The following is a 19,973-nucleotide window of genomic DNA, read 5'->3' as shown; positions in this document are numbered from 1 at the left end:
AGGCCTAAGTAAAATAGTGAGATTAATCGGTTATGTGGTGAGCTAGAGGATAGAATCTTCTCAAACCATGTCTGTTCCCTTTCATGAGCTTTTTTATCTAGTAGGGTCTTACCGACCGACTTAAGATCTGCTAGACCTAGGAAGTTGCATGATTTCATAGTCTGGTGAAGGGGGTGTTCAGCTGGCAATCTGCCCAAGGCCTCATCTAAGAACGCCGCGGTGGAGAAGTCTCTGAGGTTACTCCATACTGAGGGAATATTTGCCGCCATGGGTCTCACAGAATAGGGGGCTAAATCCGCTGGCATGACTAAAGAGGGGATACTCAATAAACTGTGGTCCTTATTAAGCTGTTTAACGACCAAACTTGTGCCCTTAAGCAACGTATGATTGTGAAGGGATGTAGAATTTAAGCCCCATAATGCGGCTCTCTGTAATTGTGATAATTGGAGCGTCTCCAATGCAGTGCCTAGCGTTGAGCAATTAGAGATATGTACAGTGGGATGCGAAAGTTTGGGCAACCTTGTTAATCGTCATGATTTTCCTGTATAAATCGTTGGTTGTTCCAATAAAAAATGTCAGTTAAATATATCATATAGGAGACACACACAGTGATATTTGAGAAGTGAAATGAAGTTTATTGGATTTACAGAAAGTGTGCTATCATTTTTTAAACAAAATTAGGCAGGTGCAGACATGTGGTCTCTGTTGTTGTCATTTTATTGATTCCAAAACCTTTAGAACTAATTTTTGGAACTCAAATTGGCTTGGTAAGCTCAATGACCCCTGACCTACAAACACAGGTGAATCCAATTATGAGAAAGAGTATTTAAGGGGGTCAATTGTAAGTTTCCCTCCTCTTTTAATTTTCTCTGAAGAGTAGCAACATGGGGGTCTCAAACCAACCCTCAAATGACCTGAAGACAAAGATTGTTCACCATCATGGTTTAGGGGAAGGATACAGAAAGCTCTCAGAGATTTCATCTGTTTGTTTCCACAGTTAGGAACATATTGAGGAAATGGAAGACCACAGGCTCAGTACAAGTTAAGGCTCGAAGTGGCAGACCAAGAAAAATCTCGGATAGACAGAAGCAACGAATGGTGAGAACAGTCAGAGTCAACCCACAGACCAGCACCAAAGACCTACAACATCATCTTGCTGCAGATGGAGTCACTGTGCATCGTTCAACCATTCGGCACACTTTACACAAGGAGATGCTGTATGCGAGAGTGATGCAGAGGAAGCCTTTTCTCTGCCCACAGCACAAAAAGACCCATATGAGGTGGGCTAAATCACATTTGGACAAGCCAGCTTCATTTGGGAATAAGGTGCTGTGGACTGATAAAACTAAAATTGAGTTATTTGGCCATAACAAGGGGCGTTATGCATGGAGGAAAAAGAACACAGCATTCCAAGAAAAACACCTGCTACCTACAGTAAAATATGGTGGTGGTTCCATCATGCCGTGGGGCTGTGTGGCCAGTGCATGGACTGGGAATCTTGTCAAAGTTGAGGGACGCATGGATTCCACTCAGTATCAGCAGATTCTGGAGACCAATGTCCAGGAATCAGTGACAAAGCTGAAGCTGCGTCGGGGCTGGATCCTTCAAGAAGACAACGACCCTAAACACTGCTCAAAATCCACTAAGGCATTTATGCAGAGGAACAAGTACAACGTTCTGGAATGGCCATCTCAGTCCCCAGACCTTAATATAATTGAAAATCTGTGGTGTGACTTAAAGAGAGCTGTCCATGCTCGGAAGCCATCAAACCTGAATGAACTACAGATGTTTTGTAAAGAGGAATGGTCCTTCAACCAGAATCCAGACTCTCATTGGAACCTACAGGAAGTTTAGAGGCTGTAATTTCTGCAAAAGGAGGATCTACTAAATATTGATTTAATTTATTTTTTGTGGTGCCCAAATTTATGCACCTGCCTAATTTTATTTAAACATTTAAAGCACATTTTCTGTAAATCCAATAAACTTAATTTCACTTCTCAAATATCACTGTGTGTGTCTCCTATATGATATATTTAACTGACATTTTTTATCGGAACAATCAACAATTTATACAGGAAAATCATGACGATTAACAAGGTTGCCCAAACTTTCGCATCCCACTGTAGTTGCATCCATCTTCTAAAGTGGACTGCACGGTAATACACCTGAACGTCTGGCAGAGCAAATCCCCTGAGTCCTCCGAAGGATCAATCTGTTATGCGCAATTCTGGCTCCCTTTCCTCCCCACAAATAGGTAGAGAACAGCCTCCGTATCTGTGTAAAAAATGAGGAGGGAAGGAAGATAGGCAACATTTGCACGACATAAAGTATTTTAGGAAGCACAAAGGCCTTTAGTAGGTTCTTTCTTCCCATCCAAGAGACATATGGGATGCGAAGTGCGCCTAATTGGCGCTGCACATCAGCCAGTAGGGGAATGTAATTCAGCTGGAATATATTCCTCAAGTCGGACGGGATCTTAATTCCCAAATATGAAATATGGGATGCCTGCCACATGAAGGGTGTCGTGGTTTTAAGGGAGGACACGCTCTTTGACGGAGCCGTAATGTTCATAGCCTCGGATTTAGAGTAATTCACTTTGTAGTTAGAGACTTTGCCGAAGAGTTCAAATAGAGAGAGGAGATGCGGGAAGGCCTCGAGCGGGTTGGAAACCATCACCAAGAGATCATCAGCATAGGCGACATTGGTATATTCAATCGTATCGTTCTTGGCTCTAACCCCTCTTATGCCAGGGTGATCTCTAATGGCTTGGAGAAGGGTCTCCATCACTAAAATGTAAAGGGCTGGGGACAAGGGACAGCCTTGGCGGGTGCCATTATGAATGGGAAAAGATGGTGACAAGGTACCGTTTACTCAAATTTTAGCGCTCGGATTGGTATACAGGGTCATGATCGCCTTTTGAAATTGCTCCGGGATACCAAATCTATGCAGTGTCTTCCTCATAAAATTCCAGTTCACCCGGTCGAAGGCCTTCTCCACATCTACACTCAGAAATGTCAGGGGTGTACCTTGCTTCCTCGCCCACTGAATGGCCGGTGACAACTCTGCAGGAGTTATGGTTCCCCTCTCTTCCCGGTACAAATCCAGCTTGGTCAGGATGTATTAGTTTTGGGAGGAAGGAGCTAAGACGAGAGGCTAGGAGTTTGGCCCAGATCTTAACATCGACATTCAAAAGGGATATAGGCCTATAACTCCCGCAGAGTGTGTGGTCCTTTCCAGGTTTGGGTAAAATGGTCACTGTAGCTTCTAAGGATTGGGTAGGAAGTTGTCCCCCTGTGAGGAGAGAGTTACACCAATTCGTGAGCTGCGGACCCAAAATGTCAGCAAATTTCTTATAGTATCCCACTGGAAGTCCATCTGGCCCTGGGCATTTCCCCATGGGCATAGACTTTAGGGTCTTCCCTACCTCTTCTTCAGTGACCGGTGTAGTTAATGAAGACCCTTCTTCTCGATTAAGCTGAGGCAATTTTAGATGTGATAGGAAATTGTCAATCACAGAATCTACAGACAGATCTGGGTGGTTAGAACATCTATCTAGGTCTTGGTAAAATTTCTGAAATTCTTTAGCTATGTCTGCAGTTCTGTGAAATGACTTACCGTCTGTAGATTTTATAATAGGGATATACATAGTGTCCTTCCTTTGTTTGATAAGTGCCGACATCAACTTCGAGCCCTTGTCTCCATGAGAGAAAAAGCGAAACTGGGCGTACTGATACGCTCTGGCATGACAGACATTCAGGTGATCTTTCAGTTTTGCTCTCAGGAGGAGGAGCTCTTGTTGAGCCTTCAAAGCTTTAGATCGTTTATGAATGGCTTCTATCTCAGTTATCTGTTTGAGCAGAGAATGTAATGTTTGTTGTCTATCCCTTTTAACTTTGCAACCTAAGGCTATGAATTCTCCCCTCATTACAGATTTATGTGTTTCCCACACAATTTCTTGAGAAACAGCCGGCGTTAAGTTCTCCCTAAAAAACCACAAAGCCTCTATGACAGTGCATCTACCACCTCCTTCCTATCTAGCAGTGTTTCATTGAGTCTCCACTGTTTACTCTGAGAAGGTAAGCTAGAGATATGTATTACCATCGAGACTGGGGCATGATCGGAGATCGTGATGGGATCAATCACCGCTTGTTCTACCATATCTATGCAGGAATTGGAGATTAGGAGGTAGTCCAGTCTTTTATAAACATTATGGGAGGCAGAGAAGAAAGAATAGTCCCTATCATTGGGGTGAACCAGACGCCAAGCATCAACTAATTGTGCATCCGCAATGTGGGCATTAATGCGGCCCAAAGTCTTCTGGGTTTTCTGTGTGGAACCATCTGAGGTGTCCATAATGGGGTTCAAGGCGACATTAAGGTCCCCGCCAACTAAACAGATCCCTTCCGCAAAAGCTTTAATTGACTGCAAAGTTTGCGAGATCCAGGCTTTTTATCCCCTATTGGGACCATATATACTGGCCAAAGTCACAGGTTGAGTGCCAATTACCCCTTTCACAAAAACAAATCTACCCTCTGCGTCCGTCTGGGTGGCTGTCATTTCAAAAGGTACATGTTTGGCTATATCAACACCCACCCCTCTTTTAGCCTTATCAAAAGTGCTGAGAAACCAGTTATTAAAATAGCCCTTCTGGAGAGGGGGAACCCTTGTGGACCTAAAGTGCAACTCCTGAAAAAAACATGTCTATGTGGGATTTCCTTAAGAGACGTATAACCTGCGACCTTTTTTGCGGGGTATTGAACCCCCTCACAATAAAGGACGTACATTTAATCTGTGACATTTTGTGTATACATGGGAACGCTCCAACAGCAGCCTATTGCAGTGTGCAGTAGAGATCTAGAAAAACATAGAACCCAAACACAGCCATTATTCCTCATGGAACCTAGGAACATGGCCAAGTAATATAACTTAGAGGAAGTACATCTGACAGCTCCAATCACGGAGTATACCGTCAGCATGTGAGCCTCCACAATAGTGCGCTGACACCAGGACTGCGCGGGTGTGACCCTGATGTGAAGCATGGGGGGGGATCTATAGGTCGTAAAACAGATCCCAAACAACCAACAGTACCCGCAAACCTGGTGCAGCGCAGTATAATGCATCAAGTAGCATAACCCACGGCAAGAATCATAAAATAACTCTGATAGCATGCTATGGGGCCTAGCAGATAAGTGAACATGCTAGAGGCATATTAATAACAGATCGGGTGAGTAAGCATATTAAACATGGTAAAACACAATTATACTTGCAGAGCCGAAAAGGCAAGTGTGGGATAACCTCAGTCCTCATATGTTACTCACAGGACCGGACTAGCGAACAACAGGGATAGACCCCCAGGCCGCGGAGTCAGGTGTCCCGGAGTCTGGAGCCATTCTTCCTTTTCGGTAAGGCTTTGGACCACCTCTGAACCCCAGGCAATTCTGGCAGTGGTATACCGGTCTCAGCGGAGGGAAGCCATGATGGGATGTCCAACGGGGTGGTCTGGAGTAGCTCCCAAGCCGCAGCTAAGTCCCCTGGAACTCGGATGGTGCACCTTCTGCCTCCGACCGCAAACGTCAGGCCAAAAGGGAATAGCCACTTATAGGGGGTCTTGATATGGCTCCTCTTGTTCAGCGTCGATGGCGCCAAATCCTGGAACATCAGAACCGTGGCCCCTTCGTAGGTGAGTTCTTTTTGTTCCCTGGCCGCCCTCAGCAAGGCCGCCGTATCGGTGTATTTCAGCAGGCCACAGATGACATCTCTAGGATTTTCATTATCCTTCTGGCCTGAGCAACCGATGTATGCGTTCAATTTCAGCTGCGCTCTCTGATCCCAGAAGGCTGAGAAAGATGGTGGCCACCGCCACTGGTAAGTCCTCGTGTTGAATCTGTTCAGGGAGGCCGCGCATCCGAATATTTTTCCGCCTGCTGCGGTTCTCCTGGTCCTCGATGAGGAAAAAAGCGGTGTCCAGGGAGTCCATACAAGCCGCAGTATTATCACCCAGAGTGCGGTCAAAGGAAAGTATAGCCGCTTGATTTCCTTCCAGCGTCTCCACTTGGTGCCCTATCTGTTTGATATCGGTTTTAATCTCCTGAAGATCATGGAGCACAGGAGCGATAGCCGATGAGAGGGCCTGCTGGAGGAATTTTCTCGATATAGGGGCTATGCCTGTTAGCTGTGACCCTTCATCTAGGTCTCCGTTAGCATCTTCAGCTTCCTGTGACCAGTCATCTGGTTCATGTGGCGCCATCTTGGCCGCACCGCTCACGCTGCCGGAGGGCTTCTTGTTTAGATACTTCTCCATGTCTGAGACCCCTCGATCCGTTTTCGGAGAGTCAGCTTTGTCTCTAGGGATGCTTCTGCCAATTTTCCCCATACTTTGTTGGGCTAAAGTGTGATATAAACCAGGTTGCAGGATTGCATGGAGAGGGGCTTCTCCTACATGCGTCTTCTCAGGTCAGCAGTCAGGCTCCGCCCCCCCATAGTAGTTATATTCTTGTACATAGGGGACAGTATTATAGTAGTTATATTCTTGTACATAGGGGCAGTATTATAGTAGTTATATTCTTGTACATAGGAGCAGTATTATAGTAGTTATATTCTTGTACATAGGAGCAGTATTATAGTAGTTATATTCTTGTACATAGGAGCAGTATTATAGTAGTTATATTCTTGTACATAGGAGCAGTATTATAGTAGTTATATTCTTTGACAATTTTCTTTTTATTGAAAATATGAACATCAAAGCAGATCATAAGTGAACAGTTCTCACAGTTCGCCACATACAGCATAAACGCCACAAGCCGCTGTAAGAGAGCGGGATTACAGCTCCATGGTACACACAAAAATATTGATCAAGCAGGTAGTAAATAATCACAGTAAAGACATAAGTTCTAGGTCCGACCTGCAGGAGTACCTGTACATGGTTCAAGGCATCATCAGTATCGCAAAGTGATCCACTTCTTTAATAACATTAGAGATTAAGGAAGGAGGGAGGGTGGAAAAAATAGGAAGGCCGGAACAGGGTGTAGGGAGAGGAGGAAAGGAAGAGCAGGGAAGGGAAGAAACTGCAGGGAGGGGAACGAGAACAAAAACCCATCCATGTGCCCTGTATATCTAGAGCCTTGTAAGTGTTTCCCAGTTTGGTGTCTTATCACTAGGAGCGTTAGAGAAATCCTGACCGCTACTTTTATAAAAACGATCTATCAGGAGAGAGAGAGCTCGTAGCCGACTCCATTAAAGACCTATCGGTGTGTCCCTAAATCTCTTGACACTATCTAATGTACACTACTCGACTCCCCTGAACAGGAACCAAGGGGTCCACATTTTCACAAATTTGTTGTGGCTCCTATTCTCCCAACTCGCTAACTCCTCCATCCGACATATATGATCCACCTTATTTAGCCACGCCTCTACTGTGGGAGGGTCTGTGCATAGCCACATCTGCGGAATGAGTAATCTGGCTGCTTGGAGCAGTTGAGTAATCAAGCATTTTCTAGAAGGCGAAAAAGCAGGAGTTGGGAGCCACAGAAGCACAAGCGAGGGAGTTACTTCAGTGGAAACCTTTGTAATATTCTTTATAGTGGACAAAATCCCCTTCCCAATAAGGGCGAATCTTCGGGCACGACCATAAGATGTGGGACAACGTTCCAGTGCCCTCCAAGCATCTCCAACATAAATCATCCTGCCTCATCCCTCTAATGAACAATTGTTTAGGTGTCCGGTACCACTGGGTAAGGACCTTGTATGAATGCTCCTGAATCCTAGTGCATCTAGAGAATCCGTGTGAATGTGCGTGCATACGCATCACATCTGTCTCGCTCAATTCAGATTCAATTCAGTGGCCCAGTGCCTCGCATATTGCGGCATTCCAGGAGAGCGGGGACTAACCAAGGCCAAATAACACAAGGATATCAGCTTGCGAGGGACGGTCTCGGACACCAGGAGTTTCTCAAACCACGACTGCGTCAGGCAATGTCTGTTATTCCCTATGATTGGTTTGGAAACAGAGTTAAGCTCAATCTGCTCCAGGAAATTGCATGATTGCAGTAGTGAGTGTAGGGGATGATCCCCAGTCAGAGCCCCTGAGGACAGGTTCAAGAACTCTTCTGTTTTATATTTACGTAGCTTAGACCAAACTGGCGCAACCTGTCTCGCTTTTGGGCGTGCGGCAAAGGGGAGTAAATCTGCTGGCATAGAAGGCGAGGGATTATTCAACAGATCAAGCGTCTTATTCAGTTGCTGAATCACTGAAGCCGTGCCCCCTAGCAAGACCTGCGACCTAAGGTTAGAAGTATTAAGTCCCCATAGTCCCGCCCTCTGCACCGGAGAAAGTTGGGCAAGCTCCATGTCGCTACCCCAAATACGGTACTTAGTGGCATGTAGCTGAATCCACCTTTTCAAATGTATTGCTTGGTAATAAAGATGAGCGTCCGGTAGTCCAAATCCCCCCGTATTCCTCCTCTGAATCAGTCTGCTATGGGCTATCCTGGCAGTCTTCCCTCCCCATAAAAACGTTCTAAACAGTCTTCTAACTTTGCCAAAAAAGGACATGGGGAGAAAAATGGGCAGCATTTGGAGAACATACAGGAGCCTGGGCATGATGAATGCTTTTAAAAGGTTCTTCCTACCCATCCAGGACACGTAAGGAACCTTGAGTGAGTGGAGTTGTGTCTGTATATCCTTCAATAGGGGGCTATAATTCAAAGGAAAAATCTGATCCAGACCAGCCGGAAGTTTGACACCTAGGTAAGAAAGGTGGGAAGTCTGCCATATAAACGGTGTTGTATCCTTTAAGGTAGACACCGTATTTTTGGGCGCCGAGACGTTCATAGCTTCCGACTTTGTGTAGTTGGCCTTGAAATTAGAGATTCTCCCATATTGTTTAAAAAGGGATAGAAGATGCGGAAAGGCCTCGACAGGGTTAGAAAGCATTACCAAGAGGTCATCCGCATATGCAGCGGTGACAAAGTCTTCTGAGTTACCGGTGACCTTAATGCCCTTAATGCCGGGGTGCTCTCTAATAGCTTGTAATAAAGTCTCCATCACCATAATATACAAGGTGGGGGACAGAGGGCAGCCCTGGCGAGTCCCATTCGTGATTGGAAATGGCTGAGACAGAGTCCCATTTACCCGGATACGAGCACTGGGATCGCTGTAAAGGGACATAATAGCATCCTGGAACCTCTCGGGGATGCCGAATTTGTGCAATGTTTTTCTCATATAGCTCCAGCTCACCCTGTCAAAGGCCTTTTCCGCATCCACACCCAGCAGCACCAATGGAGTACCTCTATTCTTGGCCAGTTGCATTGCTGAGATTACTCTGCATGAATTTTGACAACCCTCGCGCCCAGGCACAAACCCCGACTGGTCTGGATGGATCAACCTAGGTAAGAACGTGGCCAGGCGAGACGCCAGTACTTTGGCCCACACTTTTACATCTACATTGAGGAGCGAAATCGGTCTGTAGCTACCGCATTGACTAGGATCCTTCCCTGCTTTGGGCAATATTGTGACTGTCGCCTCCAGAGACTGTTTGTGTAGGATGGCTCCTTCTAACAAGGCATTGCACCAAGTGGTCATGTGTGGAACTAAAAAAGGTGCAAATTTTTTGTAGTATCCTGCGGAGAACCCGTCCGGACCCGGGCTCTTCCCTAAAGGCATAGACCCTAAAATGCTAGATAATTCCTCACCAGTCACCGGTGCAAGGAGCTGCTCTTTCTCCTCCGTCCTGAGTGTCGGTAGGGTCAGATCCGCTAGAAACGTATCTGCCGCCTGCGCTATATCTACCTCTGAGTCGCCTTCTGCACATTTTAGTCCATATAGATTGCTATAAAACTGCTGAAATTCAAATGCAATGTCCGAAGTTTTATGCTTCAGCTGTCCCTGATTATCCCTAATCCCATGAATATATGATGCATCTTTCCGTTGCTTGATAAGCGAAGCCATGAGCTTAGTGCCTTTGTCTCCGTGCGCATAAAAGCGATATTGGGCACGTTGATAGGACTTAGCGTGGTGATAATTGAGATGGTCTTTCAGCTTTATTCTAGTTAATCTGAGTTCCTCTTGAGTCTCAATGGACTTTGACTTTTTATGCAGGGACTCTAGGGTTGAGATTTTATCCAGCAAAGAACGGAAGGTTGCAAACCTCTCTTTCTTCTTCCTGCTACCCAGGGCTATCAGCTCGCCTCTAATGACCGCCTTGTGAGTTTCCCACACAGTGGCAATGGAAACGTCATCCGTGATGTTCTCCCGAAAGAACTGTTGAAGTTTAGTTCGAATATTCCTCACGTCCTCCTCACCATCCAACAGAGTCTCATTGAGCCTCCACTGCCTGGCGCGTTGCGGCAATTCCGAGAACACCACGGATGTCGTCACTGGGGCATGGTCAGACACAGTCATAGGGTCAATGGTTGAATTACTCACTAGCCCAGCATGACAAGTAGAAACGAAAATATAGTCCAGTCTGTTATATACCTTATGTGGGGCCGAGAAAAATGTATAATCCAGCTCTGTGGGATGAATCAACCTCCATGTGTCAATTAGCTGGGTTCTAGCCAGGAGTTTATTAATCCTACTCAGAGCTACATGGGTTAGTTGTGAGGAGTGGTCCGATGCATCCACTAAGGGGTTTAGGGCAACATTTAGATCACCTCCCACCAGCCACACACCCTCAGCAAAAGAGGTCAGCGCCTGCAAGGTCTTTTTAAGCCATGGGCCCTGGCCCCTGTTCGGGCTATATAAACTCGCCAGTGTCACCAGAACCGTCCCAAGCTTACCTTTGACAAACATGTATCGGCCATCTGGGTCCGCTAAAGAAGCAATGAGGGAGAAAGGAGTCCCTTTAGATATGGCGATCCCCGCACCCCTGGAAGCCTTGACGTGAGCGCTGATGAACCAGTGCTGAAAGTAGGATTGAGAGAGCTTAGGAATATGTCCTAACTTAAAATGCAATTCCTGAAAAAAACAAATATCAGTGTGTTGTTTCTTCAGAAGTCGGATCACCTGTGATCGTTTCTGAGGGGTGTTAAAGCCCCGCACATTAAAGGTGGTACAATTAACCGTAGCCATCAGTACTTCAAGTGACATGGGAACACATATGCATTAATAGGACAAGACATGGATAGGTAAACTGGGTGAACAAAACCAATAGAAAATCTCCAAAGGAGGCTCTGGTACTTTCCCGAGTCAGGCGCGGCCCCCCAGGGCCCCATCGCCAGTGTAAACAGAACATGCAGAGCGCCAAATATGAGGAGCCCACCCGAGGCGGGAAAACACCAGAACAAGACATAGGGGCCTCCCGTAGCCATGTGAAAGCAGCCCAACGTGTAACCACAGTCGGTGCTGCTCCCAATACCACAGTCTAGCACCCCAACCTCTATAAAGCGTGCAAATGTAAATTACATACGTAATCCCTTTAATCCTTTCCTCAAATGTACTAGCCCCAACATAACCATACATTCGCTATAATTATAGTTCAAAACATCATTAAAGTAACCTGACAACCCCTAATGCACTTAGAGAGGCAGATATCATTGGGTAAACAACAATGGCAGTCGTCTCGGCCGGTCCCATCCATTACGCAGCAAACGAAAAATGTGATAAGGAACAGAAGTCCCGCCAGACCAAAGGCGCTCCTCTACTAACGGAACCCAGGAGGCCTTTGATTAAGAGAGAGTTATACAACCTGCCGCAACAGTTCAGGTGGTTCTTTGCTTAGCCCCCGGGCCTTTCCTTGAGGGGACTCTGGTCCATCTGGAACATTCCGGCAGCTCCGGTAGTGGGACCCCAGTGTCCGCCGATGGCAGCCATGATGGTATCACTTGTGGCGTAGTATTCAGCAGCTCCCACGCCGCCGACAGGTCACTGGGGGTTCGTACGGTGCACCTTCTTCCTTCTTTGGCAAAGGTCAAGCCGAAAGGAAAGAGCCATTTGAACGGGATTCTGTTCAGCTTCAGTATCTCTGTAACCGGGCGCAGGGCTCTCCTTTTGCTCAATGTAGAGGGTGCGAGGTCCTGGAACAGTAGCACTTTAGCACCGTCATATTTAATGTCCCCTTTATCTCTAGCTGCCTTAAATATAGCCGCTGTATCTGTGTATCGCAGGAGGCCACAAACCACATCTCGGGGGGGGTCCCCTTCTTTAGGCCTGGGACGTAACGAGCGATGTATGCGCTCAATTGCGACTGTTGAAGCAGACTCCGGGCCCAGCAGGATTTCAAAAATGGCGGTCGCGGCCGCAGGCAGATCATCATGAGACACTGTCTCCGGGATGCCTCGGAACCGGATATTTTTCCGCCGGCTCCTATTCTCCTGGTCTTCAATCAGGGAGTATGCGTGGTCCAGGGAGGACAGGTAAGCGGAGGAGTTATCACCCAACACGCGGGCATGCTCCAACATGGCGCTTTGCGTCTGCTCTAGCTTCTCCACTCTGTGGCCGATATGCTTCACATCTCCCTTGATCTCTGTCAGCTCTTGCAGCACAGGGTATAACGCCGAAGTAAGCGCTTCCTGTAGAAACTTTTTGGAAATAGGCTCCGGTGCTTCAGCCTGTGAGCTCCGGGAGCTTTCTGCATAAGGGCTGTCTGCTCTGTCAGCGTCTTCAATACCCTCATCCGGGTCTGTCGGCGCCATCTTAGGCCGCTCCGGTGCAGTAGATGTAGGCTTCTTGTTAAAGTATTTCTCCATGTCGGAGGGTCCTTTATCTTGTTTAGGAGAATCAGTCTTCTCTCTGGGGGTGTATCTGCCAATTTTCACCATCATAGCTTAGAAAGGGTGCGAAATAAACCACTTTATAGGGTCATGGAGAGGAGAGCTCTTCTCACATGCGGCCGATCAGGACGCCGGTCAAGCTCCGCCCCCTATAGTAGTTATATTCTTGTACATAGGAGCAGTATTATAGTAGTTATATTCTTGTACATAGGAGGCAGTATTATAGTAGTTATATTCTTGTACATATTAGCAGTATTATAGTAGTTATATTCTTGTACATAGGAGGTAGTATTATAGTAGTTATATTCTTGTACATAGGAGCAGTATTATAGTAGTTATATTCTTGTACATAGGAGCAGTATTATAGTAGTTATATTCTTGTACATAGGGGCAGTATTATAGTAGTTATATTCTTGTACATAGGAGGCAGTATTATAGTAGTTATATTCTTGTACATAGGAGGCAGTATTATAGTAGTTATATTCATGTACATAGGAGCAGTATTATAGTAGTTATATTCTTGTACATAGGAGCAGTATTATAGTAGTTATATTCTTGTACATAGGAGCAGTATTATAGTAGTTATATTCTTGTACATAGGAGCAGTATTATAGTAGTTATATTCTTGTACATAGGAGCAGTATTATAGTAGTTATATTCTTGTACATAGGAGGCAGTATTATAGTAGTTATATTCTTGTACATAAGAGCAGTATTATAGTAGTTATATTCTTGTACATAGGAGGCAGTATTATAGTAGTTATATTCTTGTACATAGGAGCAGTATTATAGTAGTTATATTCTTGTACATAGGAGCAGTATTATAGTAGTTATATTCTTGTACATAAGAGCAGTATTATAGTAGTTATATTCTTGTACATAGGAGGCAGTATTATAGTAGTTATATTCTTGTACATAGGAGCAGTATTATAGTAGTTATATTCTTGTACATAGGAGCAGTAATATAGTAGTTATATTCTTGTACATAGGAGCAGTATTATAGTAGTTATATTCTTGTACATAGGAGCAGTATTATAGTAGTTATATTCTTGTACATAGGAGCAGTATTATAGTAGTTATATTCCTGTACATAGGAGGCAGTATTATAGTAGTTATATTCTTGTACATAGGAGCAGTATTATAGTAGTTATATTCTTGTACATAGGAGCAGTATTATAGTATTTATATGCTTGTCTATAGTGGGAATTATTACAGTACAGTGGTCACCATAGTTGTGTATAGAGGAACAGGAGGAATAGAGGTTGGGTGACAGCTCTTGGATGTGTATGGCCAGCTTAAGACGGAAACACGCACAGCTCATGTCTTGTCATACCTCCCCTCCCACACACTTCAGAGGCGTCAATTGCAGAAACTGGAACCTCAGCATTTCTGAAATTTTTCTGTCTGAATAATATGATGGGACGGTTGCTGGATCCATTCCTTCCAGGGAGCTAACCTAAACTTGTGAGGAACACTGAAATGTAGAATTCCAATACAATCTAAGTAGTGTCATTAGTGAAGCCTCAACTCCTATTTATCACATAATTGCTGCTGTGTTTCGAGTAATGCAAAATAATAATTTTATATTCTGCAAGTTCCATAAGGCTGACTTTCCTACTGTTCATTTTGTACAGCTCTAAGTGCAGACTGATGTGTCTCCATGGTAACAGGCAACAAACAAAGCCTGTATAGTGTCGTCCTGCAGTCACTCACCTTCTTCTGTTGCAGCGAGCCCTTGAGGAGCTGGAGCAAAGGATGGGAGTAGTAGTGGCTCTGTCACAGTGGTTTCCCTTTCTTCCCTTGGGAACACACCCTGGTTCTGGGGCTCCTGCTAGATGGTAGCTGGGGTGCCTGTGATGTTAGGTGCTTGGATGAGTGCAAGGCAGGGCTTGTAGAGTCCAAGGTGCAATGGTCGGCATATGTTGTGGTAGTCGGAAAGTCAGGAAACCAGGTTAGAGTTAGAAGAATGAACGTCTCTTTTTCACTTGAGTGCAAAATAGCAGTTGTAGTACATCCAGTTATAGCAAATCACAGGGCAAATTCTTTCCCCAAATAGTGAAGTATAGATCTTCAATTGAGACATACAGTTTCAAATGACTACATTTGGTCAAAGTGTCCAAGTGTGTAGGGTGTCTTAACTGTAATCCCTCCACAGCAGCAGAGTCTGAATAGCTGTAGTAGGAAGTTAGCTTACTGACTGACTCCTCGCTTGGCCATGAAGATTCTGTAACTTTTTAATTCTATGGTCTTTCTTCTGCTTGATAAAGAACATGCAGAGAGCTGTGAGTCTCCTAAGCTGAGGCCTGAGGAGGTGAGCACATGGTCTTCGTTCTCTCTCCTTTTAACCTCTCCCTCAGACTCCTTGTCTAGCCTCTTTTTCTCCCCCTCTAGTTAGGACCAGACCACCCTGCTGCTCCTGACAGGGGTGGAACAGGGAGATTAACCCTGCTCATGCCAACCATACCAGGCAATGCTGAGTGTACATAAAATAGTAAAACAATACTACATAACATTACAAACCATGTGCAGATACCCCCTGTACCGTGGTACTGCACGTTTGTCTTTTATTTTGTGCTAATGTACATTTAGTAGGTTAAGCTACTTTCACACCAGCGTTTTTACTGGATCCGGCGGGATTGAGCAAAAACGCTTCCGTTACGGATAATACAACCAGGGCCGGTGCAAGGATTTTTGCCAACACAAGCGAAGCTACATTTTAGCGCCCCCCCCCCCCTTTCCCGCGCCCCATCCATGATCACATCATTAACCCCCGCCCAGACGGCCCTGGCCCCATCCTGATCACATCATTACCCCCTATTGACAATAGGGGGTAATGATGTGATCATGGATGGGGCCGGGGCCAGGGCCGACCGGGCGGGAGGGGTGGGAATGATGTGCCATGGGGGGGAGAAATGTGACACACAATAGGCTATTGTGTCACATTTCTCCCCCCCCATGGCACTTAATCCCCCCCCTGACGGACGGCTCTGGCCCCATCCATGATCACATCATTACCCCCTATTGTGTCACATTTTACCCCCCCATGGAACATCATTCCCCCCCCCCCCGGCCGACCCTTCCTGGCGGCCTGGCCCCATTCCCATGTCACATACAGTGGCATACTCAGAGTACAGACATTTACATTGTCCCCCCTGCCCTCCCTCCATCATGTCACGGTCACACAAACTAGCGCCAGAGCAGAGGCGCTCAGGCTTAGCATGGCATCAATGATGTGTTTAAAAAAATTAATTACAAAACAACAATAATTAATATTAGGGGGGGGGGGGGCGGGGTGTGTGACCCCCCCAATATTAATGATTGTTTTGTAATTAATTTTTTTAAACACATCATTGATGCCATGCTAAGCCTGAGCGCCTCTGCTCTGGCGCTAGTCAGTGTGTGCGCTAGCCTAGCGCTTTTTGCTCATGGGCGCTCATCTCATCATTTTGAATTAATTTTAAACTGGTGTGACTCTTTATAAAATAGCATTAAAAATTCAATTCAGACCTACGCCTACCCTAACAAGTCCTGACCTGTCCTGTCCTGACCACGTCTCCTGCTGCTGCTGGCTGCCAGAGGGCCAGAGGGCCAGTGTGCGTCTGAATCATCTGCTCTCATCTTACTGGCGGGCGCGGCTGCCTGTGTCTGACTCAGACACAATCAGTTAGCTCGAGCCTCGCCTATGGTACCTGCGCTACCCGCCGCCGCCGTGCCGCTCTCACACCAGTCACGCCCCCTCTGCAGGTGACTGTGTTGTGTACTGTTGCCCTGACTACGATGAGCGCCGCCGGCCGACGCACGCAGGCTGGGGACGGGTGGTAATGTTGCCCTGACTATGACGAGCGCCGCGGCTGCCGGCCGGCACACGCAGGCTGGGGGCGGGCAGGTTCACTGACGGTGGCGGCGCTGCAGCACAAGCAAGTGAAAAAAAAAAAAAAAAAAAAAAAAAACGGCATTCATTCATTCTTCCGTTCTTCCGCCCTGCGCAGGGCGCGCCCTAAGGCAGCCGCTTGGTCTGCCTTATGGTAGCGCCGGCCCTGAATACAACCATCTACATCCGCTATGAACGGATCCGGTTGTATTATCTTTAACATAGCCAAGACTGATCTGTCATGAACTCCATTGAAAGTCAATAGAGGACGGATCCGTTTTCTATTATGGCAGATTGTGGCAGAGAAAATGGATCCGTCCCCATTGACTTGCATTGGGGGTCATGCCGGATCCGTCTTGCTCCGCATCCCAGGACGGAAAGCAAACTACAACATGTTGCGGTTTTCTCTCTGGTCTGGGAACGCAACGAAACGGAACTGAATGCATTTTGGAGCATTTCGTTCTGTTCAGTTACGTTTGTCCCCATTGACAATGAATGGGGACAAAACAGAAGCGTTTTTTTTCCGGTATTGAACTCCTATGACGGATCTCAATACCGGAAAACTAAAATGCTAGTGTGAAAGTAGCCTTAACTACAAATAGAGGTCAGACTCACATAGAAGCCAGCATACCTGCAGCATCAGACTACACAGGTTTGTTTGTTGTCTGTTACCATGGAGACATATGGACTGCATTAGAGCTAGAGAAACCAAACAAGGACATTTTTCATGAACATTTATAGGAAAGTTGCTTCCTTTTTCATTTTAAAGTAGGGACAATAAAAAAAATTGGGACAGTAAGGCCCCATTCACGCGGCCATAGTGCCGCCGTGTTCGAGTTGCAGACCGCAAACCACGGGTCCGCAAAACATGGGCACCCGGACGTGTGAACTCCGCATCCCGGTGCCGACCCATTGCCTTCAATGCGTCCATGATCCGCAAGATAAGGCAAAAGATTAGGACGTATCCTATGTAGAAGATCGCCGACTCATTGATGGTAATGGGTCCGCACCACGGCCGGTGCCCCCTGTTTTGCGACCCACAACACGGGCATGGCAGCACTATGGTCGTGTGAATAGGTGCTAAACAAACAATTGTTTACGAAGATGGTGACCTGATCTGACCATACTGACATATATCTTATGTATAAAGCCGTCTCTAAAGCATCGGAGAGGCTGACAAGGCTCAGGGTGACGCGCATGGTGCCCGCTATATTTGCACTATATGGCCCGCGCCTGATTTGCACCCGCCCTTTTAAAAGCATGGCTATCCGCAGGCATGAGAACATATCAGGCGCATCACTCTTTGGCTGGATAAACAGAGACAATCACTCATAAAATATTCACGTGCCTTGTTTTAGAGCACATCATATACAGGACGGCTCGGAAAGATCAATTACCCGAACTTGTCTGTGATATATAACCAGTGAGAGACGATTCCGTATTCACTGGCACAGCTGATGGCAGGGCTGGCATTCGGCTGGAAAGCACAGATGCAATCATAGTGTACCATATAGAGAGCAAATAATGCATTCATCCAGTGTACCAGTAACACCGCCAAATCTGTAAACTAGGGAAAGAAACCAAATCTACCTTTTCTTAGCGTGGGAGCCAGTGACGACCACCTTTATTAGCAGTGACGGCACAGGTCACACCCCCGTGTACTGAGATAACGCCGTTGCAAACATTTAACTACGGCATCTGAGGTGGCTTTTCCTCGGAGCCGGGTCTGAACGGTTTCCCTGCTCGTAGATCGGAGAAGCCGTTCTTTTTCCGTAAGGCCTCATGCACGCGGCCGTTGTGCGGCCGGGACGGATCGAGACCCATTCAACTTGATTGGGTCCGTACAAAAAATTAAAACATGTTCTATTTTTTTGCGGTGCGGAGGCATGGACAGAAACACCACAGAAGCACTCCATAGTGTTTACGTGGAGTTCCATGCCTCCGTTCCGCACCGCAGCTCCGGATTGTGGACCCATTCAAGTGAATGGGTCCGCATCCGTGATGCAGGGAGCACACGGCCGGTGCCCGAACATTGCGGATCTGCTGTTTGCGGGCCGCAATATGGCCACGGCCGCCTAAGTAGCATGGGTCTCTCTGGAGGAACGCAGGCTGTTCGGAACCTAGCGAATCTCCTATACACTGCAATAGTAAGGCAAGGGCTTCACGGCGACACTGGCCGCTCGACACCTGTCGCGGCCAGGATAATTGAGCCGTGTTGGATTTCTTGCGACTGCCGCGCCGATCCCATTAATTTCTATGGGATCACCACTGCTCAGCGATCCTGGCCGGGACAGGTGTCGAGCGGCCAGTGTCGCCGTGTAGCCCTTGTCTTAATCTGTAAAGTGATCGGGAGACCGCGTATTCAAGTCCCATGAGAGGACTTAAAAAAAATAAAAAATAATAGCTTTTACAACTATAAAAAAAGTCTAAATTTAAATCACCCCCCTTTACCCATAAGGCCTCATGCACACGACAGTATTTTTTTGCGGTCCGCAAAAAGGGGTTCCATTGTTTTGTGATCCGTGTCCGTTTTTGTTTCCGTGCGTCTTCCTTTATTTTTGGAGGATCTCCAGACATTAAGGAAAGTAAAGTCAAGTTTGCCATGCAAATGATAGGAAAAAAACGGACGCGGATGACAATCTCGTGTGCCTCCGCATTTTTTCACGGACCCATTGACTTGAATGGGTCCGCGAATCGTTTTCCGTGAAAAAAAATAGGACAGGTTATATTTTTTTTGACGGACTGGAACCACGGATCACGGACGCGGATGACAAACGGTGCATTAGCCGAGTTTTCAACGGACCCATTGAAAGTCAATGGGTCCGCAGAAAATCACGAAAAAGTAACAATGGACACGGAATGAAACAACGGTCGTGTGCATGAGGCCTTAAAAATAACACATAAAAAATAGTTAATAGGCATCGCGCTGCGTCCTAAAACACCCAAACTATTAAAATATAAGCATATTTATCCCGTACAGTGAATTTTTTTTTTATAAAAAGTGATAAAAGTCATAAGCACTATAAAATGGTATTATTAAAAAACAACAGGTCGACTCGTAAAAACGAGCCCTAAATATAAAAAGAGTTATGAGGGTCCGAATATGGACGCGTCAAGAAAAAATGATGTTTTTCCAAAGTTTCTTTTTAAACACATAAAAACGATATAAATGTGGTATCGCTGTAATCGTACTGACCCGGAGAAGAGAAGAGGTGAATTTTAGCGCAAAGTGAACGCAGTAACAATGAAACCCATAAAACTAACGCGGAATTGCGTTGTTTTTTTGTATTTTTTTTTACCCAATTCCACCCCATTTGGAATTTTTTTTTTTATATGGCTGGAGTAAACAAAAGTAAACACAAATATACGAAAAATCGCTTAGCCATTAAAGGGTTA

The sequence above is a fragment of the Bufo gargarizans genome, chromosome 9 (genome assembly GCF_014858855.1).
Source record: "Bufo gargarizans isolate SCDJY-AF-19 chromosome 9, ASM1485885v1, whole genome shotgun sequence".
Taxonomy (NCBI): domain Eukaryota; kingdom Metazoa; phylum Chordata; class Amphibia; order Anura; family Bufonidae; genus Bufo; species Bufo gargarizans.
Note: the sequence above shows the minus strand (reverse complement) of the source record.